At 40.5% G+C, this 22,025-nt stretch overlaps 1 protein-coding gene across 3 annotated transcripts in view; it reads right to left on the bottom strand.

Annotated features, from left to right (window-relative positions):
* Positions 1 to 20,564, bottom strand: part of kank3 (KN motif and ankyrin repeat domains 3) — a 93,813-nt gene extending 73,249 nt beyond the window's left edge. For all 3 annotated transcript variants that reach the window (XM_061975925.2, XM_061975922.2, XM_061975924.2), the window contains exon 1: positions 20,465 to 20,564. The gene's annotated coding sequence lies outside the window, so the exon portion shown is untranslated. The remainder of the gene's footprint in view (positions 1 to 20,464) is intronic.
* Between the last annotated feature and the right edge of the window lie 1,461 nt (positions 20,565 to 22,025).

The raw sequence follows: 22,025 nt of genomic DNA on the forward strand, positions 1-22,025 counted from the left end.
TTCACTATTACCTCAGCAAGGTCGGGCCAGATTGAAGTTGCACGTCCTGCAGTGGTTACGAAAGTAAACTCGGAAGTAGACATGCCCCGGAAAAGGGTGGAGTGCCATCTCCGGTTGGGGAGGAGATCTTGCCCCAAGTGGAGGAGTTCAAGTACCTCGGAGTCTTGTTCACGAGTGAGGGAAGAGTGGATCGTGAGATCGACAGGCGGATCGGTGCGGCGTCTTCAGTAATGCGGACGCTGTATCGATCCGTTGTGGTGAAGAAGGAGCTGAGCCGGAAGGCAAAGCTCTCAATTTACCGGTCAATCTACGTTCCCATCCTCACCTATGGTCATGAGCTTTGGGTTATGACCGAAAGGACAAGATCACGGGTACAAGCGGCCGAAATGAGTTTCCTCCGCCAGGTGGCGGGGCTCTCCCTTAGAGATAGGGTGAGAAGCTCTGTCATCCGGGGGGAGCTCAAAGTAAAGCCGCTGCTCCTCCACATCAAGAGGCCAGATGAGGTGGTTCGGGCATCTGGTCAGGATGCCACCCGATCGCCTCCCTCGGGAGCTGTTTAGGGCACGTCCGACTGGTAGGAGGCCACGAGGAAGACCCAGGACACGTTGGGAAGACTACCGTATGTCTCCCGGCTGGCCTGGGAATGCCTCGGGATCCCCCGGGAAGAGCTGGACGAAGTGGCTGGGGAGAGGGAAGTCTGGGCTTCTCTGCTTAGGCTGCTGCCCCCGCGACCCGACCTCGGATAAGCGGAAGAAGATGGATGGATGGATGTAAAATTATAAAAATCAAAAATATTAACATGATCAGTAAAAAGCCTGATTACGGGTGTGCCTTTAGCTTCTTTTTTTAATTTCAACACTCCCTGCAGTCCTGAGGCTCTCTGGCAAGCTGTTCCACAGGTGAGGGCCATAGTGGCTAAATGCCGCTTCACCGTGGGTCTTTGCTCTGGCATTTGGTAAAGATAAAAGGCCAGTGCCAGAGGACCTCAGGATCCACGAGGGTTGATAGAGTAAAAGCAGGTCAGATAGATAAGAAGGCACAAGACCATTAAGACATTTAAAAACTAATACGAGAACTTTAAAATCGAACCTGAAGCAGACAGGGAGTCAAATGCAGCGACATTAAAACCGCCCTCCGGTCCTCGTCAGCACACGTGCAGCTGAGTTTTGTAATAATTGTAAATGCAGCTTGTTAACTAAAATCACAAATCTGCCTAATTTTGAAATTAGATTTGCATTTTAGTGTGAATACAAATCGCAATTGGTTTTCCCGATGTTGTTATACAAACCAACCCAACACTGACTTGTGTTGGAAGTGATTTGTATGTGTTTGTTTTTGTATGTCGCTGATGATCGTCATCCTTAATTAATTGCAGAATGCGGTGTTGTCGTGTAAAAGCAACCCAGCGAGCAATAACAATAATCCGCCTTTTCAAGGTTCTGCGTCAAATAGACAAAGGCGGCTTGATACCAGATGTTGAGATACGACTCTCATTCTGCTGTTTGCTCAAATCTGTGAGTGAAAAGGCCTATTGGAACACTGACTCATCATCTTTGGAGGTTTTTGTTCTTTTTGGCGTGAAGTAGCTTCAATATGAACATATTTACACATACTCCATATGACTGATGTCAAACTCAAGGCCTGGGGGCCAGATCTGGCCCACCACAAAATGTTATATGGCCAGGGAAAACCTGGTAATAATGTGTGGTAATAATAATAAAGTGCTTTATCTTTTTACCTCCATTTTTTGTTTGAATAAAAATAAATACCTAAATATCTGCTTGACTTATGATTTCAAAGCAGGCTATCCATGAAATTGTACATTGTAAAAATTGCAATAGCTTTTACAGTAAAACGAATTTGCAGCTCAGTGGAGAGAATTGTCCCTTAAAAAGAAAACAGTGGTACGAAGTTACAATTAACAGTAATACACTGTTAAAAACTACAATTGAACGTTTTACAGTAAAAAGAATTTGCAGCTCAATGGCCAGAATTGTACCCAAAAAAAAGTGGTATTGTCTTACCATTTACAGTATTATGCTGTAAAAAAAAACCCACTGTAAATTCTACAGTAGAATTCTGCAGATGTTCTCTCTTTTTTTTTTTTTTTTTTTTTTAACGGCCGATTAACGCAAACACGTCCTTTTTGACACTTCCCCGTAGCAGGGGAACTTGGCTGCAGTTCACTTGCTACTGGTAAGCTATTCCGGGACGCTACACTATTTTATTTAGTACAGGGTGTAATTATAAGTGTGACCAGTAAGATGGCAGTCAAACATAAAAGATAAGTCTCAAGTAAACAACACCAACATTTTAAATTGAAAATATAGAACATTACACACGGCGCTCAAAAATCTATCAAAATATTTTAGTGCCATTTCTAATATAAAGTAGTGTAAAGTTCTTACTTATATCTGTCAATAAACTCGCCATGAAAGAGCTAAAACATACCGGTGTCGTAAGTTTACATTATTCACGTTTATGACAACCTTTTTCCAAAACACAATATAGAATGTGAGATATAACAGGATAATGCATACATTTATCATTTGTTTTCAAAACGCTTACAAAAAAGTGGGACCCCGAAAATTTACTGGATCCCCATTTTGAAGATTCCTAGCGCCAACACTGCATATATGTTATATTTTATATTGCTACTATGGTACATTTTTAGTCTACCTTATACCTGCATTATCCTTTCCAGCCTTTTAACTGACCTACTGTGTGGAACAATTTCCTTTGTGGGTCAATAAAGTTTGTCTAAGTCTAATTTGAGTTGTTATCAGCCTCAAGCAGAGTGAACTTACTGCTAATGCTAAATTTAAAGTTGTCGGCGTGATATAAACATTGACATTTATTATAATATATAGTTATTTACAGCTGAAATGGACCATAAGGACTCGTCTGAATTCATCATTGCTGAGGGGAGGACTTTCTGACTGTTGGACACTGTGGACAAAATCCTGACTTTTTATATAAAATTCGATACACTTTGTTTTTAACCCATATCATTTTGTATCTTATTGATTTTTATTTTATTTACCTGCACTTTTGTGAAAGAAATTTGACAAATAAATATGACCTATTATTGTCCGTTTAATGACATGGTATCACTTTAGAAATATACTGCACCACTCATCCATACGTCCTCAGTCTGAACTGTGAAATGTGGCACAAACACAAAACACACACACACACTTCTACAGGAACTTCCTGAAATTTTGATGAAAAAGGACCTATTGACCAAGTTTGCCCTCCTCCTCTAAATACACAAAAGTACCCAGACACACTTTCTAAGCAAGGAATTAATCAGGAGTTGGGCTCAAATCTTATATTTTCGCAAAATATTGTAAACAACCGAATGCTTTGTGAGAAGATTGGTGTTAAAGTTCGACTTTTCCAAAAATGCCAACCAACTCCAATCCTGTTGAGGTCAGTCTTTCTGGCCTCATGTGATAGCAATGCTGGCTGATCAAATTATCTCCAAATACGGCTAAAAATGGAAAATCGGCGGCATGCATTTTATCAAGGACTTTGCATGACCAAAATAGCTCAATTCAATTGCGTTTGATTGAATGAACGCTCTGCAGGTCAACGTCACAACACAAGGGGAAAAGCAGCATGAATGTTTGTAACTCTGTGCCTCCTGACACCTCCGACTAAACTTACAGAGCATCTATTTGCGGCTGCAGTAAGTCCACGCTCAGAGTACAGTTCCACAAAGAGGCCCGAAGGAAAAGCAAAGTGTTGTTGGAAACATCAAACGTACTTCAGGAGGCGTCTGCAAGTGTCCAGACATTAACTTTGATGACTTCGGCAGAGTGCTCATGTCATTTTCAACGTTATTAGGCGGTATATGGCAACTGGACTGATCACAATTTAAGTCCATGTTAGCTTAGTCTGTGATGCTAACTTTACTGAACATATTATAGGATGTTAGTAGACAATACCAGATGTGCTGACAGTAGCACAGTGACAGAGAACAGTACAAACATCACTTCATCAGGAAAAACCTGGTTCTGATTAGGTTTCAGCGATCTAGACGATATACACAATCTGGCCGACAATAGAGATTTTAATACTATCTTAACATCATTGATAATGTACACTGGTGATGACCAGTGTTGGGACTAACGCGTTACAAAGTAACGCGTTACTGTAACGCCGTTAGTTTCGGCGGTAACTAGTAATCTAACGCGTTATTTTTTATATTCAGTAACTCAGTTACCGTTACTAAATGATGCGTTACTGCATATTTTACGTTATTTTGTATGTAGTATCGGCTAGAAACTGAGGATCTGATCGTGTTTTATGGCAGCGAAGCAGAGACGTGCTTCTGATTCTTCCTCTGCGCTCTCTGTGTGTGTGTGCGGGTGTGGGGAGGTGAGGGGAGGGGAGGGGGGTGCGCAATACAATGTAAACCGTTGGGTGTGGTTGGTATCAACACTTCTGTCATCAACAATCAGCATCAACAATTGCATCATCAGAGAAATGGACATTGAAACAGTGTAGGACTGACTTGGTAGGATATGTATAGCAAGTAGTGGACACAGAGAGAGAGATCAGAAAGTATAAGAAAAAATGTCTACATTTGATTATTTACAATCCGAAGAGGTATTATGTGGAAGGGAGGGTGTTAGTTTAAGGTTGTACTTGCCTGGAGATGTTCTTTTAGTGCGGTTTTGAAGGAGGATAGAGATGCCCTTTATTTTACACCTGTTGGGAGTGGATTTCATATTGAAGTGGCATAGAAAGAGAATGAGTTAAGACCTTTGTTAGTTTGGAATCTGGGTTTAACGTGGTTAGTGTTAGTGTTATTATGCTGTTTGTTACTTATGTATGTTATGTTGCAGCTATTTAAAATAGTTTTGTCAATTTGTTCTGGCCTGAAATAAATTGGCCCTTTGAAACATATCTTTGTCTTTGTGTGTTGTATGTAGAGCACATTGCTTAGCAGAGTTCAGTGATGCAAATGCATGTCAAGTTGATCAACAGATTGTATTATTCTCCAGTGCAATAACAGTACTGAAATGAAGGCTAAAAGGGCATTAATGGGAGCTTTAAAAACAAAAAGTAGAAGTAACTAAATAGTTACTTTTCACAGTAACGCATTACTTTTTGGTGTAAGTAACTGAGTTAGTAACTGAGTTACTTTTGAAATAAAGTAACTAGTAACTGTAACTAGTTACTGGTTTTCAGTAACTAACCCAACACTGCTGATGACACATTCAAGCTCTGTCCAGCAATTTTAACAGTGACAAATCGAACAAACATCCTCAACGCACTGTAGCATTTTTGCGAGCGACTAATGTCCCTCGACAGTGCAACTGCAAAGCCATTTCACTGGGGTTTTGTAACAGTCACTGTTCTGCGTTGTGTATCTTGTAGTGAGGCGCACACACAGGAGTTGAATAGTGGAGGATTTATTCACCAGCTCCGAGCGTCAGTGCTCACTCAATTCAATTATTCATGCTTAATGTGGAAATATTAATAATAATAATAATAATAATAATAATAATGAAAATAATAATAATAATAATGAAAATCATAATAATAATAATAATGAAAAGGTAAATAAAGCATAAAATAGTCTCAAATAAATTAATTAAATAAACACAGTATATAAAATATATACTTCAGCAAATAACAATATATATTAAGAAAAAGGATCCTTAATATGTGCAGCAATACACCTCATCTTTCCCACCCACATCAACTCTTTTTATGTTTTTATACAATAAACTATGCCAAAAGAAACTCATAACAGACATACCTTTTTTTGAATAGAAACAAAAACAGGGCGTCACACACAGTCCACAGCAAAAAGGATCTCTCTCCACAGCTCCGATCGTCAGTGCTCACTCAATTCAATTATGTATGCTTAATGTGGAAATAATAATAATAATAATAAATAAAATAATAATAATAATAATAATAATAATGAAAAGGTAAATAAAGCATCAAATAGTCTCAAATAAATTAATTAAATAAACACAGTATATAAAACATACTACACTAAACACCGTAGGAGGATATGCTAAACGCTAACCACAAGCTAGAGCTCTTGAATGTAAACAAATGTGGAAAGATCGATACAAATATTGACAGTAACAATACCCAGTGGTATAGTATCAGGTCGATACCACAGTGGCTTGACAGATATTTATTATGAGCAAAAAGCTTTAGTCGTTTTTGTTATTGTTTACAAACTCAGGAAATAAGTCTTTGGACACAATAAAAAGAAAACCTAAGGATTTAAATCCCATTGGGTTGAGTTTTTTCTTGCCCTGATGTGGGATCTGAGCCAAGGATGTCGTTGTAACTTGTGCAGCCCTTTGAGACACTCGTGATTTAGGGCTATATAAATAAACATTGACTGCCAATAATAGGAAATAATTTAAATATTTAATAGATATTGTTACACCACCATCCTGTGTTTTTGTCTGATTATATTTGTGATTACAACCTTTAATAAAGTTAAAGTACCACTGATAGTCACACACGCACCAGGTGGGGTGAAATTACCCTCTGCATTTGACCCATCCCCTTGTTCCACCTACTGGGAGCTGAGGAGAGCAGTGAGCAGCAGCGGTGGCCACGCTCGGGAATCATTTTGGTGAGTTAACCCCCAATTCCAACCCTTGATACTGAGTGGCAAGCAGGGAGGTAATGGGTCCCATTTTTATAGTCTTTGGTATGACTCGGCCGGGGTTTGAACTCACGACCAACCGATCTCAGGGCGGACACTCAAACCACAAGTCCACTGAGCAATAAGTCTATGATCTTGAACATTTGAAGTATCATTATCAGCATTGGTATGACCCATACTGCTCATGTAACTACATGGTATTGAATCGATAGTGGCGCACCGTCCTGACAAAATTGAAGCAGTCACACCTTAAAAATATGTTGTTTTTTTGCGTGAAAACAAATTAAAGTAATATAATGTATTGTAGACTCCAGAAGAAGTTGATGCTATTTTCAATTTTTATGCTAACAACCAGCCCAATTCCAACAGGTATTTCCTCCCGTGCACACACTTTCATCCGTAGACATCTTAGAAGTAGACGCAGCATTGGCTGCTGTGACTCAAGAAATCCGGCCGCCATCTTGAAGTGGTGATAAGGAGCCGGCGAGCAGCCTAAACTGACATTTGACAGGTAGAAAACAAAGATGCCGGGTTGGTGTTCAGCCTTTTCCTGCTCAAATGAGCGGACTGTTGAAAATAGGAATCGGGGGATTACTTTTCACAAGTAAGATTTAACATTAACGTACTATTGGTTGTATTTTGTGAAAAGAATATTACCACAGAGTTGAGAAGGAACAAAGATCTTTGATTGTTCATTGTTGGGTGAAACGTAATTTGGTTTTATTCCGAATCCACTGAAACAGATTGGTGGTTTTAGCTAATATAAAGACTTTCAGGTGTTTATATATGTTTACGTTTAAGTATTTGGCAAATGCTTTTATCCAAAGCGACATACATAAAAAATACATATAAAACAATCACTGTAAACATTATCATTTAAGGGAAGAATGTAATACAAAATATCAATACAAAGTGTCAAGACAGAATAAACTCTCTGCTGCTGCAGCAACAGAGATACAGTCTATAGGTCTTTAAGATATATAGATATCTAATGTATTCATACATTGTTTATGTAGGATATACGCATGTATATATAACCTAATCATATTGTTTCTTCAACTTAAAAATAGCTGACCGTTTTTCCCCCCTTCTCTGGGATTATATTCCCAGTTTTGATCTCGGACGTCTGGTCACTTATAGCATATAAGAATATTCTATTACTGTTAAGCAAACTATGAATAATAAAACATGCCAAAACAGGTGTCCTTTATCATAGCTACACGTATGACAAAAAAATTTGTGAAAATCAGTGGTATTTAGTGAGGTAAAATGAATTAAATGCGCTGACAGTTCATTGCTCCTGCCAAATTAGTTGCACTGAGTGCAGCGGATCACCACTCCAAGATGGCGGCCCCGCGTCTCGTCAACGCCAGTAGCGGTCGATGCTGTGTCTACTTATAAGATATCTATGCTTTCATCTGCGCAATTCCCCGGACACACAACAACACTTCCTCATTCGCCGCCAAGCCACTGTCAGGCACGGACGATGTGTTTGCGATCATGGGAAGAATGAACATCAAATCAAAACCACACGAACATAAAACATTACCACCAGCAGATCGCTACAGTATGAATGGCTATATAGCCTATTATTTGCGCAGTATTGACTAGTGATGCACCAAAAATAAGTTCCCTGAAAAAAAGACTTTGATCACCAAAAACAGTGCTGCTGAAATCTGCTGTTGTGATGAAGTAAACAAGACGCACCCACTTGTTTGGAGCCTAAGCAGCATGTCTGCGGTGTGGACGTAACTTTAATATATCCCAGATATACCCACGGACAGCCATCTACAAAATGTGCAAGTATTAAAGTGAAGAACTGGAGAAGCAGCGTGAAACAAGTGTGACGTCGTGCTTGCTGGCCCGCCTTTCGTCGGGCACATCAAGGGACAGAAGTACAGTCTCTAAACACGAGTACATTATATAACACCAGAAAAAGATGCTGGATTTGTTGCTAGATCTTTTTAATCAAGAAAAAGTCAGTAAAAGTCTCCAGACACTTGAAAACTTATCAAAGTACAATATGCAGCAACAATTGAAAATAGAGCAAAACAAAAAAATATATATAGATTAATACTAGAGATGTCCAATAACATCGGCCTGCCGATATTATCGGCCAATAAATGCGTTAAAATGTAATATTGGAAATTATCGGTATTGTTTTTTGTTTTTTTTATTATCGGTATCGTTTTTTGTTTGTTTTTTTTAAATTAAATCAACATAAAAAACACAAGATACACTTACAATTAGTGCACCAACCCAAAAAACTCATTCACACAAAAGGGTTGTTTCTTTCTGTTATTAATATTCTGGTTCCTACATTATATATCAATACAGTCTGCAGGGATACAGTCCGTAAGCACACATGATTGTGCGTGCTGCCGGTCCACTAATAGTACTAACCTTTAACAGTTAATTTTACTAATTTTCATTAATTACTAGTTTCTATGTAACTGTTTTGTATTGTTTTACTTTCTTTTTTTATTCAAGAAAAAGTTTTTAATTTATTTATCTTATTTTATTAATTTTTAAAAAAAGTACCTTATCTTCACCATACCTGGTTGTCCAAATTAGGCATAATAATGTGTTAATTCCACGACTGCATATATCGATTGATATCGGTATCGGTAATTAAGGAGTTGGACAATATCGGATATCGGCCAAAAGCCATTATCGGACATCCCTAGTTAATACTAATAATAATAACAGATTTGTTTTTAATTGTGCGTATAAATTATTTTAAATGTATTTATACATTTTTGAAAATCAGATCATCATAGCAAATTATAATGTGACCTCACCACCTAACCACAACCCCACCACCACAGCTATGTTAGCAATCTAGAGCGAAAACCCTGGGATCCAAACCTAAATCTGTAGTATCACCCAAAACTAATGTTAAGTATCAAATAACAGAAGAATATGTGATTATTATATTTAAACAGAAGTGTAGATAGAACCATGTTACAACAGAAAGCAACCAGATATTAACAATAATTGGTAAGTAAATTAATAATAATTTTGACAAAATAATACAACCACAAATTATGTGATATATTACCAAATTAGGAGCCTTTGTAAACCATTTTGTGTGCATGTGGGTTCCCTCCGGATACTCCGGCTTCCTCCCACCTCCAAAGACATGCACCTGGGGATAGGTTAATTGGTAACACTAAATTGGCCATATCCTGTTAATGTGAGCGTGAATGTTGTCTGTCTATCTGTGTTGGCCCTGTGATGAGGTGGCGACTTGTCCAGGATGTACCCCGCCTTCCGCCCGAGTGCAGCTGGGATAGGCTCCAGCACCCCCCGCGACCCCGAGAGGAATAAGCGGTAGAAATGGATGGATGTAAACCATACATATTAGAGTGGCTTTTTGCTTCCATTGTAATGTCAAAACAACATATTTAGTGATTACATATAGAAGAACATGATTGAAATGGTTTAATCATCATTTATATACCAAATAATATATCGGTATATACACCTTTATCGCAGGAAGCAGCAATATATATCGCCATATAGATTTTAGGCCATATCGCACATCCCTATTTCTGATAAAACTGCCCACCCATATCAACAAAACTGTGTACAAGCATTTTGATGATTATTATTGTTATTATTAACATTAATTGATGCTGTAGTTGTGTAACTTGGGCTAAAGCAAGACTTTCACGGAAATAAGTAAACAGCTTTTTCTTTGGCTTTTTAGTGTTTTATGTAATGCACCACAAATCAATTTGGAGAGCGGGAAATAGATTTAGCGCCACGCATTTGAATGGGACTGTGAATGTAGCTTGGCAATACTGTAATATGTATTAGATAATAGCGTTTATTTTTTACAGTCTATGGCAGTGTTTTTCAACCTTTTTTGAGCCAACGCACATAAAAAAAATTGAAAAAATTCGGAGGCACACCACCAGCAGAAATCATTAAAATACGAAACTCAGTTGACAGTAAAAAGTCGTTGTCGCAATTGTTGGATATGACTTTAAACCATAACCAAGCATGCATCACTATAGCTCTTGTCTCAAAGTAGGTGTACTGTCACCACCTGTCACATCACGCCGTGACTTATTTTGACTTTTTTGCTGTTTTCTTGTCTTGCCCTCCTATTTTAGTGTTTTTTTTCTCTTTTTTTTGTATTTTCCTGTAGCAGTTTCATGTCTTCCTTTGAGCGATATTTCCCGCATCTACTTTGTTTTTATCCTTCTTCGTGGGGACATTGTCAATTGTCATGTCATGTTCGGATGTACATTGTGGACGCCATCTTTGCTCCACAGTAAGTCTTTGCTGTCGTCCAGCATTCTGTTTTTGTTTACTTCATAGCCAGTTCAGTTTTAGTTTCATTCTGCATAGCCTTCCCTAAGCTTCAATGCCTTTTCATAGGGGCACTTACCTTTTGTTTATTTTCTGTTTAAGCATTAAATACCTTTTTACCTGCACGCTGCCTCCCGCTGTATCCGACATCTACAAAGCAATTAGCTACCTGCTGCCACCTACTGATATGGAAGAGTATTACACGGTTACTCTGCCGAGCTCTAGACAGCACCGACACTCAACAACAACACATCATTGCCGATTATAATTACTGGTTTGCAAAAAATATTTTTTACCCCAAATAGGTGAAATTAGATAATCTCCCACAGCACACCCGACTGTATCTCACGGCACTAGTGTGCCGCGGCACACAGTGGTTGAAAAACACTGGTCTATGGCACATAATAGCTGGCATACTTACTAAACACATTTTCAATTGTAATGACAAGCAAAAGTATTTTTTATGCACGCATCAATTCAATCAATTCACAATTATTTTGAGGATTTTCTACCCCTCTCATAGTGTTATGTACTTTGAATTACCTTGCGTACAAATTGGGCTCTACAATTAAACTTGCCTTACATGATACCCTTGTCTTGCACGTTACCGCTACAACCTACTATAATTAAAACAAAACAGGCGCCTTTCCATAAAAGTCAAGAACCACCACTCGTTTCATTGGCATCGGCCTGAGGCTATCAGTTATTCTGCGTCCTTGAACTCATCACGCGGTACACAACGGAACAATTCTCCATTCTGCTAGTACAGCCTCAAACCTCCACTTCACAGGAGGATGACGAAGCCTGCAGTGTTTGTACCGATGCGCTGATACACTAAATTCAACACACAACCCTGAGGTCACCAAAACGGACACAGACTGAATTGTAGTTTCTTTTGGACCACACCCTCCTCCCATACCTGTGTAAACACACTTGGAAACCAGAATTAATGATGATATTGTGCGATTCCAAGCCTGCCTCACACTTTCCATTACCCGGTGTGAGCAGTAATGTCTTTCAATGGCAGATGGTATAACCGTTTAGGAGTGTGTTCACTTCTACTACCACAAAATTGCTTAAAAATATATTCATGTGCAGAGTATGTTAAGGTATATGCACAAACTAAGCAAACAAATTACTCATTAAAGTTAAAAAGTTAAAGTACCAATGATTGTCACACACACTACGTGTGGTGAAATTTGTACTCTGCATTTGACCCATCCCCTTGTCCACCCCTGGGAGGTGATGGGAGCAGTGGGCAGCAGCGGTGGCCACGCCCGGGAATCATTTTTGGCGGAAATACACATTGCTGAATATGTTATTGTCAAGCACGACTGCATACAGTAGTAGGATTTCAGGATGTCAACCTCCAAGTAAAAGAACAGCATCATATAGATCGGAGACCCTCCAAGAATAGCCAAAAACCATGAATAATGGACATACCCATTCAAAAATACCCAATTTTTAAACTATATTCTAGGTTCTACTGTATAATATCCAGGTGCCCAAACAATAAAATAAATCCAAATTTAAGAAAGCACTTGATGAAGTGATGTTAATTGTTCGTTTATCTATTTTTACACTAAGTTGTCGGTTTTTGTTAGAGATGTGCAAATCGATCGGCCGATTTTCATGAAAAAGTATGTGCCCGATTAATGCCTTTTACTACCGATCACAATTTGGACAGGCGACCAGCAGCTAATTACGTGTGTGGAACCTCTCCCCTAAGCTAATAAGAACAGTGTTAATTTTGTTGACTTAAAATTAGAGATGTCCGATAATATCGGCCTGCCGATAAATGCTGATAAATGCTTTAAAATGTAATATCGGAAATTATCGGTATCGGTTTCAACCTCCCGATATTCCCGGGAGACTCCCGAATTTCAGTGCCCCTCCCGAAAATCTCCCGGGGCAGCCATTCTCCTAAATTTCTCCCGATTTCCACCCGGACAACATTATTGGGGGCGTGCCTTAAAGGCACTGCCTTTAGCGTCCTCTACAACCTGTCGTCACGTCCGCTTTTCCTCTATACAAACAGCATGCCGGCCGGCCCAGTCACATAATATATGCGGCTTCCACACACACACACACACACACACACACACACACACACACACACACACACACACACACACACACACACACACACACACACACACACACACACACACACACACACACACACACACACACACACACACACACACACACACACACACACACACACACACACACACACACACACACACACACACACACACACACACACACACACACACACACACACACACACACACACACACACACACACACACACACACACACACGAATGCAACGCATACTTGATCAACAGCCATACAGGTCACACTGAGGGTGACCGTATAAACAACTTTAACATTGTTACAAATATGCGCCACACTGTGAACCCACACCAAACAAAAATGACAAACACATTTCGGGAGAACATCCGTACTGTAACACAACATAAACACAACAGAACAAATACCCAGAACCCCTTGCAGCACTAACTCTTCCGGGACACTACAATATACTTTCCCCGCTACCACCAAACCCCACGCCATCTCCCGAATTCGGAGGTCTCAAGGTTGGCAATTATGCTCTAGTATACTCTGCACTGAAGCTGTGTGCCTTCATTGTTTTTGTAGCTGTTGTTTTGAGGCATGTTTAAAAAAAAGAAAAATAATGCACTTTGTGAAAGTCAAAGTATAGTATTTCCCATAGTTGTAATGGGTATTAGGATTATCTCAGGGAGAGCATGTCCCAAATTCCAAGCTGCTGCTTTGAGGCATGTTAAAAAAAATAATGCACTTTGTGACTTCAATAATAAATATGGCAGTGTCATGTTGGCATTTTTTTCCATAACTGGAGTTGAAGTTGTTCTCTTATTTTGGAAAACCTTGTTTTTGATTGATTGATTGAAACTTGTATTAGTAGATTGCACAGTATAGTACATATTCCGTACAATTGACCACTAAATGGTAACACCCGAATAAGTTTTTCAACTTGTTTAAGTCGGGGTCCACGTTAATCAATTCATGGTAAAGTTACATTGTTTAATGCATCCAGCGGGGCAGCACAACAAAATTAGGCATAAAAATGTGTTAATTCCACGACTGGATATATCGGTATCGGTTAAAATCGGAATCGGTAATTAAGAGTTGGACAATATCGGAATATCGGATATCGGTAAAAAAAGCCATTACCGGACATCTCTACTTAAAATGTTTGTATTAGTTATCGTCTACGACCTATTTTCCCCTAACTAAAACAGGTCTTGTTGTGAATTTAGTTTTTCAGATGCTGTGCCATAACCTTAAAAAAAGTGGTTTCAAGACAACTTTGAATATTCATTATCATATACTTTAGTCAACAAACTGTACTGTAATTTTAGTCAACTAAAATGTTCAGGAATTTAGTCGCCTAAAACTATGCTAAAACTAAATCAATTTAGATGACTAAAACATGACAAATGAGGACATTTTCATTTTAAGACTATGACTAAAACTAAATTAAAAACTGCTGTCAAAATTAACACTGTTGACAATAACGAAGATGAACATTTTTAGTCAACAAAATGAACACTAAATAATAATCACCTCCATTACGGCAAATAAACTGCATTTCTTTGTACCTTAAGCGTCATTATCATTTATAGGAGATACATATTATTTCCAGGCTTTCGAGGGCCAAATAAAATGAAGTTGCGGGCCACATTTGGCCCCCGGGCCTTGAGTGTGACACCTGTGCCCTCGACAGAGGAGGACTTTAAATGTAAAACCAAAGGATTTCAATCAGAGCCCAAATTTTATTTTTTATTTTTTATTTATAAGTTTAATCATTTTGCACTATTGAATTTATTCTGCTTAAAATATCGTACGTAAGAAAAGAAAATTTGAGTATTAAATTGATATTGTTACATTGCCATTTTTCCTGATTATAACTGTGATCAAAAATGTTAATCATTCAAGGATCTTGAAAATTTGAAGTATCAGTATGAGCATCAGTGTGATCAATACTGCCCCTGTCACTGCTTGGTTTTGGATCGATACCCATGTGTGTAGTATCGCCCAAAACAACAGAATGATAAATGCTAAGCACATTTTAACAGGAAGTAAACAGCTGTTAACAGTAAAGTAGCAAGTAGATTAAATAATACAACCGGAATATGTTACCGCATATGTCAGCAGTTAAATTAGGAGCCTGTGTAGCCTGTTTTAAAATGATTCTATTATCATGCCCCCCCCCCCCCCAGGCACAGATTCGGTGACCACAGATTCTGCGCTAGCTGTCCAAAGTCGGGACCCAGGGTGGACCACTCATCTGTGCATCAGTTGGGGACGTCTCCACTCAAGATGATCTCCTGCTGGACCCACTATGGACTGGACTCTCACACTATTATGTTAGATCCACTATGGACTGCACTCTCACACTATTATGTTAGATCCACTATGGACTGGACTCTCACACTATTATGTTAGATCCACTATGGACTGGACTCTCACACTATTATGTTAGATCCACTACGGACTGGACTCTCACTATTATGTTAGATCCACTATGGACTGGACTCTCACACTATTATGTTAGATCCACTATGGACTGCACTCTCACACTATTATGTTAGATCCACTATGGACTGGACTCTCACACTATTATGTTAGATCCACTATGGACTGGACTCTCACACTATTATGTTAGATCCACTACGGACTGGACTCTCACTATTATGTTAGATCCACTATGGACTGGACTCTCACACTATTATGTTAGATCCACTATGGACTGCACTCTCACACTATTATGTTAGATCCACTATGGACTGGACTCTCACACTATTATGTTAGATCCACTATGGACTGGACTCTCACTATTATGTTAGATCCACTATGGACTGGACTCTCACACTATTATGTTAGATCCACTATGGACTGGACTCTCACACTATTATGTTAGATCCACTATGGACTGGACTCTCACTATTATGTTGGATCCACTATGGAATGGACTCTCACTATAATGTTAGATCCACTATGGACTGGACTCTCACACTATTATGTTAGATCCACTATGGACTGGACTCTCACACTATTATGTTAGATCCACTATGGACTGGACTCTCACACTATTATGTTAGATCCACTATGGACTGGACTCTCACTATTATGTTGGATCCACTATGGACTGGACTCTCACTATTATGTTAGATCCACTATGGACTGGACTCTCACACTATTATGTTAGATCCACTATGGACTGGACTCTCACTATTATGTTAGATCCACTATGGACTGGACTCTCACTATTATGTTAGATCCACTATGGACTGGACTCTCACACTATTATGTTAGATCCACTATGGACTGGACTCTCACTATTATGTTAGATCCACTATGGACTGGACTCTCACACTATTATGTTAGATCCACTATGGACTGGACTCTCACAATATTATGCTCGATCCACTCGACGTCCATTGCACTTGTCGCCCAGGGGGGGGGGTCCTCACTTCTGCGGTACCCTCTAAGGTTTCTCATTGTTATCCCATTGGATTGAGTTTTTCCTTGCCCTGATGTGGGATCTGAGCCAAGGATGTCGTTGTACTTGTGCAGCCCTTTGAGACACTCGTGACCAGGGCTCAGAAAATCTGCAGAGACTCCTCCCACCACCACCAATGACTGTTTTCACTGCTGGACTCTAGAAAGAGGTTCCGCAGCCTCCGTAGCAGAACCTCCAGGTTCTGTAACAGCTTCTTCCCTCAGGTCGTAAGACTCTTGAACGCATCATAATAATCCCCTCGATTCCTCCCAAAAATGGATTAACTGGCTGGAATATAAAGACAATATAACATACATCTATAAACGTGGATGCATATGCAAAAGTGCAATATATTTATCTCTACAGTAATCTATTTATGTATATCTGCACCTTATTGCTCTTTTATCCTGCACTATCATGAGCTAATGCAACGAAATTTTGTTCTTATCTGTACTGTAAAGTTCAAATTTGAAATGACAATAAAAAGGAAGTCTAAGTCTAAGTCTATAGAAAAGCAGAGACCTAATCCTGCAGCCACCAAACCAGATCCCCTCAACGCCTTGACTGCGCCTAGAAATTCTGTCCATAAAAGTTATGAACAGAATCGGTGACAAAGGGCAGCCTTGGCGGAGTCCAACCCTCACTGGAAACGTGTCGGACTTACTGCCGGCAATGCGGACCAAGCTCTGACACTGATCATACAGGGAGCAGACCGCCAAAATCAGACAGTCCGATACTCCATACTCTCTGAGCACTCCCCACAGGACTTCCCGAGGGACACGGTCGAATGCCTTCTCCAAGTCCACAAAACACATGTAGACTGGTTGGGCAAACTCCCATGCACCCTCAAGGACCCTGCCGAGAGTATAGAGCTGGTCCACAGTTCCACGACCAGGACGAAAACCACACTGTTCCTCCTGAATCCGAGGTTCGACTATCCGGCGTAGCCTCCTCACCAGTACACCTGAATAGACCTTACCGGGAAGGCTGAGGAGTGTGATCCCACGATAGTTAGAACACACCCTCCGGTTCCCCTTCTTAAAGAGAGGAACCACCACCCCGGTCTGCCAATCCAGAGGTACCGCCCCCGATGTCCACGCGATGCTGCAGAGTCTTGTCAACCAAGACAGCCCCACAGCATCCAGAGCCTTAAGGAACTCCGGGCGGATCTCATCCACCCCCGGGGCCTTGCCACCGAGGAGCTTTTTAACTACCTCAGCAACCTCAGCCCCAGAAATAGAAGAGCCCACCACAGACTCCCCAGGCACTGCTTCCTCATAGGAAGACGTGTTGGTGGGATTGAGGAGGTCTTCGAAGTATTCCCTCCACCGATCCACAACATCCGCAGTCAAGGTCAGCAGAACACCATCCTCACCATACACGGTGTTGATAGTGCACTGCTTCCCCTTCCTGAGGCGGCGGATGGTGGTCCAGAATCGCTTCGAAGCCGTCCGGAAGTCGTTTTCCATGGCTTCCCCGAACTCCTCCCATGTCCGAGTTTTTGCCTCCGCAACCGCTGAAGCCGCACACCGCTTGGCCTGTCGGTACCTGTCCGCTGCCTCAGGAGTCCTATGAGCCAAAAGAACCCGATAGGACTCCTTCAGCTTGACGGCATCCCTCACCGCCGGGGTCCACCAACGGGTTCTAGGATTACCGCCACGACAGGCACCAACTACCTTGCGGCCACAGCTCCAATCAGCTGCCTCGACAATAGAGGTGCGGAACATGGTCCACTCGGACTCAATGTCCAGCACCTCCCTCGTGACATGTTCAAAGTTCTTCCGGAGGTGGGAATTGAAACTCTCTCTGACAGGAGACTCTGCCAGACGTTCCCAGCAAACCCTCACAATGCGTTTGGGCCTGCCAGGTCTGTCCGGCATCCTCCCCCACCATCGCAGCCAACTAACCACCAGGTGGTGATCGGTTGAAAGCTCCGCCCCTCTCTTCACCCGAGTGTCCAAAACATGAGGCCGCAAATCCGATGACACAACTACAAAGTCGATCATGGAACTGCGGCCTAGGGTGTCCTGGTGCCAAGTGCACATATGGACACCCTTATGTTCGAACATGGTGTTCATTATGGACAATCTGTGACGGGCACAAAAGTCCAATAACAGAACACCACTCAGGTTCAGATCCGGGCGGCCATTCTTCCCAATCACGCCTCTCCAGGTTTCACTGTCGCTGCCAACATGAGCATTGAAGTCCCCCAGCAGAACGAGGGAATCACCCGGGGGAGCACTCTCAAGTACTCCCTCGAGCGAATCCAAAAAGGGTGGGTACTCTGAGCTGCGGTTTGGCGCGTAAGCGCAAACCACAGTCAGGACCCGTCCCCCCACCCGAAGGCTGAGGGAAGCTACCCTCTCGTCCACCGGGTTGAACTCCAACGTGCAGGCTCTGAGCCGGGGGGCAACAAGAATTGCCACCCCAGCCCGTCGCCTCTCATTGCCGGCAACGCCAGAGTGGAAGAGAGTCCAGCCCCTCTCGAGAGAACTGGTTCCAGAGCCCTTGCTGTGCGTCGAAGTGAGTCCGACTATATCTAGCCGGAACTTCTCAACCTCGCGCACTAGCTCAGGCTCCTTCCCCCCCAGCGAGGTGACGTTCCACGTCCCAAGAGCTAGCTTCTGTAGCCGAGGATCGGACCGCCAAGTGCCCTGCCGTCGGCTGCCGCCCAGCTCACAATGCACCCGACCTCTATGGCCCCTGCTATGGGTGGTGAGCCCATTGGAGGGGGGACCCACGTTGCCTCTTCGGGCTGTGCCCGGCCGGGCCCCATGGGAACAGGCCCGGCCACCAGGCGCTCGCCATCGTGCCCGTGTCGGTATCGTTTTTTTTATTATCGGTGTCGGTTTTTTTTGTGTTTTTTTTTATTTTTTTATTTATTAAATCAACATAGAAAACACAAGATACACTTAAAATTAGTGCACCAACCCAAAAAAAACCTCCCTCCTCCATTTACACTCATTCACACAAAAGGGTTGTTTCTTTCTGTTATTAATATTCTGGTTCCTACATTATATATCAATATATATCAATACAGTCTGCAAGGGATACAGTCCGTAAGCACACATTGTGCGTGCTGCTGGTCCACTAATAGTACCAACCTTTAACAGTTAATTTTACTCATTTTCATTAATTACTAGTTTCTATGTGACTGTTTTATATAGTTTTACTTTCTTTTTTTATTCAAGAAAATGTTTTTAATTTATTTATCTTATTTTATCTTTTTTTTTTTTTTTTTTAAATGACCTTATCTTCACCATACCTGGTTGTCCAAATTAGGCATAATAATGTGTTAATTCCACGACTGTATATATCGGTATCGGTTGATATCGGTATCAGAGTTGGACAATATCGGAATATCGGCAAATAAGCCATTATCGGACATCCCTAATTGTGATACATGTCGTTATCACAGTTAGGCAGCAATATACAATACATCGCGATATAGATTTAAGGCTGTAACGCCCAACTTGTTTTAAAACTGACACAAAAAATAGGTAAATGTTGGTAAAAATCATAAAAACAACCAAAATGTAAAGACAGCAATTTCAGGACGTTTTTCACCACAAATAAGCACTTTGCAAGTTTGACGTGGGAAGTGGAAAGCAAACATATTACCAATAAACACCTCATCATGGCTGCGTATAATCATGGGGAAATAAACATTAAATACTTACAAAATATGGCTGAAGGTGAATGACATTAAAGGTGAAAAAACAATTTAAAACGAGGCGTAATGTTGTCATAAGGCGGCAACACATCCAATACAACAATAAAACATCCTCATCATCTGTGGAAGTGGCTACCAACACTTTGTTCCAGTGCTCGTACACTAATTAGGTGTAAAAGGTCTTAATTGACGCACATTAGGAGCGTAAAGCAGACAGGCAATCAATCAATGATGTGTGTTAATCGATCCTGAAGGCTCTTTCCTACCTTCTGACTCGCGTGGGGGCCGTCACACTGCAACTGTTCATGCCTTCTGCCCACAGCAAGCTAGCATGACAAGTTTGGGAGGGCGAGGAAGAAAACTCCCCCTTTAAAGTTCAACTTCAGCGTCAATTGTCGTATTTGTCAGAGACGTTTCCGGTTTGTATTTTCAAAATTAAACTAAGGAAGTGCTTGTTAAAAAGAAAAGAAAAAAACCGTTTTGTTTATTATAGAGACATCCATCCATCCATCCATTTTCTACCGCTTATTCCCTTTGGGGTCGCGGGGGGCGCTGGAGCCTATCTCAGCTACAATCGGGCGGAAGGCGGGGTACACCCTGGACAAGTCGCCACCTCATCACAGGGCCAACACAGATAGACAGACAACATTCACACTCTAAGTATAATTAAAACACTTTTTATGCGTCTTATTTTTGCTTGTTTAAGTAGGAATTTTACACTTAATTCGGTAAAAAAAAAAAAACAGGTATAATCAAGTATTTTTGTCAATTATCAATTTCCTTATCTGACTGTGCTATTGGTGGGAGATTGTTTTACTTGCCAAGGAATTACGGTTGTAAATTGCAGAGGGCCATATGGCAGTGGTCCCCAACCACAGGGCCGCGGCCCGGTACCACGTGGATCGATTGGTACCGGGCCGCACAAGAAATTAAAAAAAATATATATATATATATATATATATATATATTTATTTATTTTTTAAAACATTTTTTTTAAATTAAATCAACATACAAAACACAAGATACACTTACAATTAGTGCACCAACCCTAAAAACCTTCCTCCCCCATTTACACTCATTCACACTCATTCACACAACTCTTAAACAAGTTGAAAAACTTATTCGGGTGTTACCATTTAGTGGTCAATTGTACGGAATATGTACTTCACTGTGCAACCTACTAATAAAAGTCTCAATCAATCAATCAAAATTGTTGTTTCTTTCTATTATTAATATTTCTGGTTCCTACATTATACATCAACATAGATCAATACAGTGTGCAAGGGATACAGTCCGTAAGCACACGTGATTGTATTTTTTTATGACAAAAATAAATAAATAAATAAATTAAACTCCCCCCTCCTCTGTGGGACACATTTTCAAGCGTTGACAGGTCCGCAGTTACAAACAGGTTGGGGACCACTGCCATATGGGATAAAATTAATACAAAAATGTATATATTTTTAATTATTATGTAAATGTGTCAGTAATTAATTACATCGTTAGATAAATTATGAAATACATTAGGAGCTTATTTAGGACATGTAAAAAACAAAAAACAAAACAAATGGATAAATAATAAAAAGAAAAATAATCAAAATAGCAATACAGTAAGGTACCATGAATTGATTAACGTGGACCCCGACTTAAACAAGTTGAAAAACTTATTGGGGTGTTACCATTTAGCGGTCAATTGTACAGAATATGTACTGTACTGTGCAATCTATTGATTGATTGATTGATTGAAGCTTTTATTAGTAGATTGCACAGTACAATTAATCAATTTATTCTACTAATAAAAGTTTCAATCAATCAATCAAAAAAGCC

Source organism: Nerophis lumbriciformis, linkage group LG14 (assembly GCF_033978685.3).
Source record: "Nerophis lumbriciformis linkage group LG14, RoL_Nlum_v2.1, whole genome shotgun sequence".
Taxonomy (NCBI): domain Eukaryota; kingdom Metazoa; phylum Chordata; class Actinopteri; order Syngnathiformes; family Syngnathidae; genus Nerophis; species Nerophis lumbriciformis.